We start from the raw sequence: 9,936 nt of genomic DNA on the forward strand, positions 1-9,936 counted from the left end.
CACCACTTGCAGATGATATGTTGTTTGACACAGACAGAGGTAGTATGCACGCACATGTAGATAGTAAGTGGTTTGACATGATTCACAGACAAAGGCAATGGACATTGTTTTCTTCACCGATACATAGTCCGATCCCGCATGTTTAGTAAGTTTGTGTATTTATGACTTGTTCCAGTCAGTCATGAGTCTTAATGGAATGACGATTTCTTCAAGCATTCGGTTTACGGCTGTTTGACCGAAACAACTCCACATGAAGCAACAAGATGCCCTTCGGCTTAATGGAAGGCAAATACCAATTTAAGCTTTCATAAAAACTATTAAATTTATGTCCTTACCACACCGACACCAAGACGTAGAACTCCACCCCCACCTCCTCACCCCTCCCCTGCAGCCTTCCACTCACCTGTTCATATATTACTACCATTGTTCCACAGTCAACTAATTACCTGCGGGGGGAGAGCTAGCTGACCCCAGGTCACGTGACCCGTGGGCACAGCCAGACCCCAGCGCGTGAAGAACAATACGTATTTACTTCTAACTTACCCTGGTACACACTTGCACGTGAACTTTCAATAAACGTGGCACGTGCTCCTCTAAAACAGCTCCCGCGGCGTGGACACAAAATAATAAAGCCATAACCAGGAACAAGAGGGCCGAAAAAACATTGTAAACGGCACCATTAGTCGGTGTGTTTGACAGCATTGAAGCGCAGGCAGCCGACAGTGCCGGCATTGTACACATCAATGAAACCATTGACTCACAGAAAAATATATTGTTTTATAATGAATATGACATCTCGAGCGTAAAATGATGAGGAATGTAATTCAGTGCGGCCTCAAGTTGGCAGCTGCCGCTCTGTCCCTTCCCTCACCCCGGCCCTGCGTGGACCCCTAGCTAACAAACCCTACACCAACCCTCAAACATAATAAACCTGGACAAAATACAAATAAACGTGTACAACAATTAAATCACTCTCAACAAGAACAAACTGAACCTAATAAAAACAGAGAAAAAGACACCCCAAACTGTAACAAACATGAAATGTGTTATTTCAGACAACTAGACTGATGAGTACCCTTCCTTGTACCCTTTAGTGTACCCTTCCTTACATCCCCTGACACAATTCTCCACATCTAATATATGGGATACAAACAATTACGTCTAAAAACAGTCTCCAGTCGTACTCATTGTCTGTCTCACAGTCTCTGAACCACATTATTTTGCCTAATGCCAAGTATTCTCTGCAGTGGTAAAGCCTTATTTGAAGCAAGTCTAGATTTCCACAGTTTCTGAATCTCTGGTCTCTCTGGGGCACAATTTCAGTTCCAATGGGTTTGTTTGTAATGATCAAAATTATATCTCTGCAGAAACTAAGCACTAGTCTACCGGGCTCCCTACAGACCGCATAACTCACTAAGACTGTAGGGGTTGTTGTCGACACGGGTACTACATAAAATTATGTGTACCCTAAGTACATCAGACAAAATCACAATACAGAAACACACCTTACGACGAGTGCATTCCGTGTTGTGCCGTTTTCTTGCCCTGGACTGTCAACTAGACTTTTGTATAAGGTGTAGTTGTTATGTAAGAAATGACCTTATAATAAGATATGTTCTACTAGAACCACTAGCAATCCCTTGAACGGGAACAACTTCATGAGGTTTCGGTTTTGGGGGTTGCAAAAGCCGAACTGGTTCCCCGTTTAGGCTACAGGGTACGTTTCTGACTTAGTTTCGGGTACATTTCTGTATACAGACAGGTATCTCTGGTACATGTTGGACGTCCACGTGCCAACAACGCCACATTCATCCTGATTACGTCACTACACGGACTGGGCTACAGTGCGAACGTTTTATATGGGGTACAATATTGAGGTTCTTATGCTTGCGTGGGCTCCGCTTCTTCGTTTGTTCTATTTTTCGGTCTTGGCCTAATGTTTTGTGTCTAGCACTGTTGTTTTCTTTCTCTGGCACTGTTGTTTTTGTCTACCACTGTCGTTTTGTAGCGATACTTTGAATATAGCCGTGACACACATCCCCAACTTCCCAGTGTCTCCAGGTTGTCTGGGCAGGGTACGACGACAACAGCCGCAAGGAGATGTCATGATGACCGCGGAAAACCGATCATGGTCTGTCTCGGACAAAGCAGTCCGGGGGTGGTGCAATATGGCTGACCTTTCGACCCCACAGTAACGCACTGGTGCAAGCGTTTAGTGCCGCTCTTGCGATAATCACGTTTTCTTCTGACAATTTGAAGTTGATGTCGTCATCGATATCTCACATTGCCGTCCATCAAAGAATCTCCACAAGGACCACGTGACCTTTAAATGGTTTTCAATGTGCAATCTGGCCTAATGAGGCGGACCGCCGGAGACCGGGAGGGGGTAGAGGGGAAGAAGGGAGGGAGTCGAAAGATAAGAGAGATCTGTCACCACCCTGGCTGTACCGTCTGTGTGGATTTACTGCTACAAGGCGCCTACAATACACGTCCGTTACGAGGGACGCTGCATCGATGACGTCACGTTGTTGCATAGAAACTCGACTGCCACCTAGACTTCGTAAACCCGAAGACATTACAGACACATCATATGGCTATCTTATATCACCACGTGCATCGCGTAGGTAAGCAATAATAAACACTGTCACAGTCTAGAGACATCATGACTTGGAGACTGTAGATGGAGAGCCAACATGTCTGTATGAGGCACGTCTGTATGACGCTTATGTTTCACACCACCATCACATATTAAATATGAGCGTCATCTACCTCAAAGTCTGCCTCACAGTCCCTGAATTACATTATTTTCTCGAATGGCCAGCCCTCTCTGCAATGCTAAAGCCCTAAATAGAGCAAGGTTGGAATACCCAATGTCACGTGGTCGTCTTCATGTGTTACAGTCAGTGTTGTGTACATTCAGGAACGAAGCGTTAGTCTCTACACCACACTCCAATTTTAAACATAAACGACACATACCCCACTCACATATGAGGATGTTCAGGTCGCCCCTTAGTTAAAGCGTTGGTTTATCCCTGCCAAGGACTGTGTTCGATTACAGGAGTGCAACACAATGCCCATTCTGCCCTAAGAAAGTCAGACACATGTCGGCGGAATCAGCAATAATTGTAGAGGCGTAGAGGTTGACCAATGTCAGACACATGTCGGTGGAATCAGCATATAATTGTAGAGGCGTAGAGGTTGACCAATGCCAGACACATGTCGGCGGAATCAGCAATAATTGTAGAGGCGTAGAGGTTGACCAATGCCAGACACATGTCGGCGGAATCAGCAATAATTGTAGAGGCGTAGAGGTTGACCAATGCCAGACACATGTCGGCGGAATCAGCAATAATTGTAGAGGCGTAGAGGTTGACCAATGCCAGACACATGTCGGCGGAATCAGCAATAATTGTAGAGGCGTAGAGGTTGACCAATGCCAGACACATGTCAGGGGAATCGGCATATAATTGTAGAGGCGTAGAGGTTGACCAATGCCAGACACATGTCAGGGGAATCGGCATATAATTGTAGAGGCGTAGAGGTTGACCAATGCCAGACACATGTCGGCGGAATCAGCATATAATTGTAGAGGCGTAGAGGTTGACCAATGCCACACACATGTCAGGGGAATCGACATATAATTGTAGAGGCGTAGAGGTTGACCAATGCCACACACATGTCAGGGGAATCGGCATATAATTGTAGAGGCGTAGAGGTTGACCAATGCCAGACACATGTCGGCGGAATCAGCATATAATTGTAGAGGCGTAGAGGTTGACCAATGCCACACACATGTCAGGGGAATCAGCAATAATTGTAGAGGCGTAGAGGTTGACCAGTGCCAGACACATGTCAGGGGAATCACCAATAATTGTAGAGGCGTAGAGGTTGACCAATGCCAGACACATGTCGGCGGAATCAGCATATAATTGTAGAGGCGTAGAGGTTGACCAATGCCAGACACATGTCAGGGGAATCGGCATATAATTGTAGAGGCGTAGAGGTTGACCAATGCCAGACACATGTCGGCGGAATCAGCATATAATTGTAGAGGCGTAGAGGTTGACCAATGCCAGACACATGTCAGGGGAATCGGCATATAATTGTAGAGGCGTAGAGGTTGACCAATGCCAGACACATGTCAGGGGAATCGACATATAATTGTAGAGGCGTAGAGGTTGACCAATGCCACACACATGTCAGGGGAATCAGCATGTAGATGGACCAATGTCAGACAAAGTCTGGGGAATCAGCATGTAGGTGGACTGATGTCAGACACATGTCGGGGGAATCAGCATATAATTGTAGAGGCGTAGAGGTTGACCAATGCCAGACACATGTCAGGGGAATCGGCACATAATTGTAGAGGCGTAGAGGTTGACCAATGCCAGACACATGTCGGCGGAATCAGCATATAATTGTAGAGGCGTAGAGGTTGACCAATGCCAGACACATGTCAGGGGAATCAGCATGTAGATGGACCAATGTCAGACAAAGTCTGGGGAATCAGCATGTAGGTGGACTGATGTCAGACACATGTCGGGGGAATCAGCATGTATGTGGACTGATGTCAGACACATGTCCGGGGAATCAGCATGTATGTGGACTGATGTCAGACACATGTAGGGGCAATCAGCATGTATGTGGACTGATGTCAGACACATGTCAGGGGAATCGGCATATAATTGTAGAGGCGTAGAGATTGACCAATGCCAGACACATGTCAGGGGAATCGGCATGTAGATGGACCAATGTCAGACAAAGTCTGGGGAATCAGCATGTAGGTGGACTGATGTCAGACACATGTCGGGGCAATCAGCATGTAGATGGACTGATGTCAGACACATGTCGGGGAAATCAGCATGTATGTGGACTGATGTCAAACACATGTCGGGGCAATCAGCATGTATGTGGACTGGTGTCAGACACATGTCAGGGAATCAGCATATAGGTGGACCAATGTTAGATACATGTCAGGGGAATCAGCATGTAGATAGACTGGTGTCAGGCACATGTCAGGGCAATCAGCATGTATGTGGACTGGTGTCAGACACATGTCTGGGGAATCAGCATGTAGGTGGACTGGTGTCAGACACATGTCTTGGGAATCAGCATGTAGATGGACTGGTGTCAGACACATGTCGGGGCAATCAGCATGTAGATGGACTGGTGTCAGACACATGTCGGGGCAATCAGCATGTATGTGGACTGTTGTCAGACACATGTCAGGGGAATCAGCATATAGGTGGACCAATGTTAGACACATGTCTGTTGAATCAGCATGTAGATGGACTGGTGTCAGACACATGTCGGGGCAATCAGCATGTAGGTGGACCAATGTCAGGCAAAGTCTGGGGAATCAGCATGTATGTGGACTGGTGTCAGACACATGTCGGGGGAATCAGCATGTAGGTGGACTGATGTCAGACACATGTCGGGGCAATCAGCATGTATGTGGACTGATGTCAGACATGTCGGGGGAATCAGCATGTATGTGGGCTGATGTCAGACACATGTCGGGGGAATCAGCATGTAGGTGGACTGATGTCAGACACATGTCGGGGGAATCAGCATGTAGGTGGACTGATGTCAGACACATGTCGGGGCAATCAGCATGTATGTGGACTGGTGTCAGACACATGTCGGGGGAATCAGCATGTAGGTGGACTGATGTCAGACACATGTCGGGGGAATCAGCATGTATGTGGGCTGATGTCAGACACATGTCGGGGCAATCAGCATGTATGTGGACCAATGTCAGGCAAAGTCTGGGGAATCAGCATGTATGTGGACCAATGTCAGGCAAAGTCTGGGGAATCGGCATATAGGCGTCAGTGTATGGTGCTTAGAACTTGTTACGTCTGCAACCTATCTGTGTACCTATCTTACTCAAAATAGTTTACTATGTCAAACACTCGATGTGAGCGTACAGTAGTTTACTGTGTCAAAAACTCGAAGTCCTTGTGCAATGTTTTATAGAGTTGTTCACGATGATAATTTGGATATTTTATAGAGTCAAAACACTCGTTTTTAAATAGAATTTGTGCCCTGTGGGTCACCCCGTAACCATGGTAACAGCATCATGGGGATCTGTGAGCGTTGTACATCATCGCGGACTGTAGTATTACATTGGGATGACCAGTACCTGACCTCAGCCGCCACACCACCGTGACTGACCAGACGGCTTCAAAGCAACAATTAAAAAAAGTCATAAGCGTTGACCTGGCGATAAAGCCAACATCTGCCGCCCCAGTCGGTAGCGCACAGAGTCCCCTCCCGCCGTCTCTCCCACCCTCTCTCCTCCACCCCCTGCCCCCCACCCATCCCTCAGTTAGAACTAGTACGCCACTGAGTGGCGGACATCGCCCCCCTCTCCCCAACCCATCCGTTAGAACTATTATGCCATTGAGTAGCGGACATCGTCCCCTCTCCCCTACCCATCCGTTAGAACTAGTATGCCATTGAGTAGCGGACATCGTCCCCTCTCCCCAACCCATCCGTTAGAACTAGTATGCCATTGAGTAGCGGACATCGTCCCCTCTCCCCTACCCATCCGTTAGAACTAGTATGCCATTGAGTAGCGGACATCGTCCCCTCTCCCCTACCCATCCGTTAGAACTAGTATGCCATTGAGTAGCGGACATCGTCCCCTCTCCCCTACCCATCCGTTAGAACTAGTATGCCACTGAGTAGCGGACATCGTCCCCTCTCCCCTACCCATCCGTTAGAACTAGTATGCCACTGAGTAGCGGACATCGTCCCCTCTCCCCTACCCCTCCGTTAGAATTGGTTGATTTTATTTTGTTGTTGTTTAATGCCGCGTTCAGCAATGTTCCAGCTATATGGCGGCGGTCTGTAAATAATCGAGTCTGGTCCAGACAATCCAGTGATCATCAGCATGAGCATCGATCTACATGAGACGACAGTCAGCAAGCCTGTGTTAGAATTGGAACAAAATTGAGTGGCGCACACCGTTCCCTACTTCCTGTTTTCTTTACCAGATACATCACACCCTTTCATTCGACGTTCTGTCATAAACGAAGCCGTCTGACCCATTTCATCGTGACTGAGCGGAAGAGATACTCTGCAGCCTGAACTGTTGTTGTTAATACTCCAGGTGAAGTGACTGGGTGTCAGGTCATCAAATCGTGTTCTCACACAGGTTGATTTTTCTTATCTTAGATAACTGGCCAGAGACGGAGTAACACATGACCCAACTGTCAGTCACGGGTCGCAGGTCACTTGTTGCGTGACGGTGTGAGTGCGCTGGGCCGGAACGCCAACTGACCTGGGTCATTTATGTCCCCATCGTTCACCCCTGGCTGACCGTCACGTTATTACGCTGGGCTGAACACGCTTTTCAACTTTTATGACATATTGGCAAACGTTAATCCTTCTGGGGCCATTAAAGTCCGATTGAAGGTGATTGTTTGTGCCCCGATCTCGGGAGATCGTCATCGGGGCGAGGTGCTGAAAGAGAGCGAATTCCTCCCTTGTTTAAAGTTCACCGTCAGTTTGGTTGTAACAAAGCGCATGTGAACAAATAAAGCGGTATGAACTTTGTAAAGAGATGTTTTCATGTCTGCTCTGGTCAATCACTGGTTAGACCACCAAACACAACCTCTGTATGCTGCTCACAATTTCAGCTGGCATTTAATAGAAATTATAGGTTTTATTCCGCTAATTCTGTTTCTTACCCAGTTTCAATCAAATTCAGTGAGTAATACATCGAAATGAGTAATCGCCAATGGAAACAATGGGACGTACAGCTCTGACCATCGTCTGGCCTCGCCTGACCCGTCTTGTGCAATACTTACAAATCACGACTGGCTTCCCACGGTACCGGAGTGTGTTTGCACATGCGCAATATGGTTTCATCCTATGCAAATTAGAGGGTTCAGCGAGTGGTCAGCAGGTCGTGGCGGCCCTTTGTTCCATCATGCTAATTACGCAATCAAGCAGCTGATACGGAAATGGGCGTGGTTTGTGGGGGGAGTTGGGAGGGCATGTCCCTAACCCCCGCACTGGCCTTGCCCCCGGGATGAACACAAGAAGGATGCGTGTATTCATAACCTACCGTGGAAACTAACACCAAGACAATATTCTTAGTATAAACATAACTACATTCTGGTAATGGTCTGATAATATAAAATATTTACAGTTGTTGTAACGTCAATTACTGAATAGCCGTAAGCCGCATCCCTCGCCAGTGGGACCTGTAGTGAGGCAGGCAGAACCAGCAGGTGAAGAACGGGACCTTTACAACAAGAAAGGGTCTCTACAATTGTGTACAGTGCTTCATTGTACAGTCTTCCCATTCTTCTGTTACATATTCATATTCATGTTATGAAGACTACGCTCACACGTTGCAGGGCACCCTCTACGGGAGCTCCAATACCCACAAGAACAGATTCGACTAACAGATTAACAAGGCCGTAACATCTTCGATAACCCTTGGTCATTTAAACATATCTATCATTACGTTTGCTGTTACGTATTGTGTATCTGTCAAAATACTTTATAGAATATCGCCACTGCTTCTTCGTGGAACGTTTGCACAAAGAATACCCTGCATCTTGTGTCTTAACTACGGGTGTATGACACGGAGTACATTATCTCCATTTGGGTATTTTGGGTAAGAAACTAGAAATGTTCTTCTATATGCAAAGAGTTCATTACAGATTATAGCGTCCATCCCTAAAAAGACCAACATGTTTTAGTTCAAAGCCACCGCAGACGACATATGGGTAGGTAGGTAAGGAGCAGGCATGGCGCAGACCCACAGATGTTACTGCAGTTCAGTGTCCGGAAGTTGTGAAAAAGGCTGATTAGAAATATCATTTTAGAGAGGAAACAAACAATTGAGTTGTTCCCAAACGGTGTAACACGAGAACTGTTGTTCTTCTCGTTCTGGCAGACAACAGCGGACCATCACAATCGCCCATTACAAGCAGACATGGGCGAAGGAGGGAACACATGGGTGTATCGTTTATAACAGCAACACGCTGTTTATCTCTGTCGTCATGACAACACATGATGCACACAATCCGGGGTCCCAAAGGAGTTGTGAAAATACTTGCGTTCGATTTCAAAAACCCTTGCACGATCCAAATGAACCCGTGCTGATAAAGGTATAACCCAAGATAACTTGTGTTTACCAAGGTAAAATTCAAGTTAACCCGTATTGCTCAAGGTATAGACCTAAGTTCATCTTGGTCAGTTCAGTATTATAACATGTTAACCTATTTAAATCACATTTCGGATGAAATACGTTGCTCACACTTACTGAACTCTTGTAGGGGCACTCAGGTTAGGCACATCTGAGTGACGGAATCATTTAGGTTGATTAGTTCCTGGTATTTATTTAAACTTCAACAAAACATTTAGGTGAATAAAATTAACAAGATATTGACATCGTGTGTATAATTTTTATCTGTCGATTATTTGTACAAAAACTTGAGTGGTGCCTTTTCATTTCTAACGTTCAGCACGTCCTTATTGATTTCTTTTTGTTGTCGTTTTAGATGGGATAATACTAGTATTTAGGCTATTTATTGCTTCCAGATAGTTACATTATCTCAACGATTTACATTGGTTAGCGCTGTTCACAGTTAACAACGGTTGCTAGAGATGTAACCTCGGTTGACCAGGGTTATTCAAATACAATAAAAAAAATCGATTGCACATAACGTTACACAACTGTAGTCGCATGACCCGCCTTAGCTGACCATCACGATATGTTAATAGACACCAAGTGGCACGAGGCGCGTGGCGTGACGTAATGTGACTGTGTAGTAGATGGAATGGGCAGAAGATATGTGCGAGCTAACTATGACCTGAACTCTTGACCTCTGTCCTGGTTCAGAGGGGGGGGGGGGGGGGGGGGGGATGTACGCCAAAAACTGTTCAGAATACGGAAATAGTGGATGTAATCAG

The sequence above is a fragment of the Haliotis asinina genome, chromosome 8, assembly GCF_037392515.1.
Source record: "Haliotis asinina isolate JCU_RB_2024 chromosome 8, JCU_Hal_asi_v2, whole genome shotgun sequence".
Lineage (NCBI taxonomy): Eukaryota > Metazoa > Mollusca > Gastropoda > Lepetellida > Haliotidae > Haliotis > Haliotis asinina.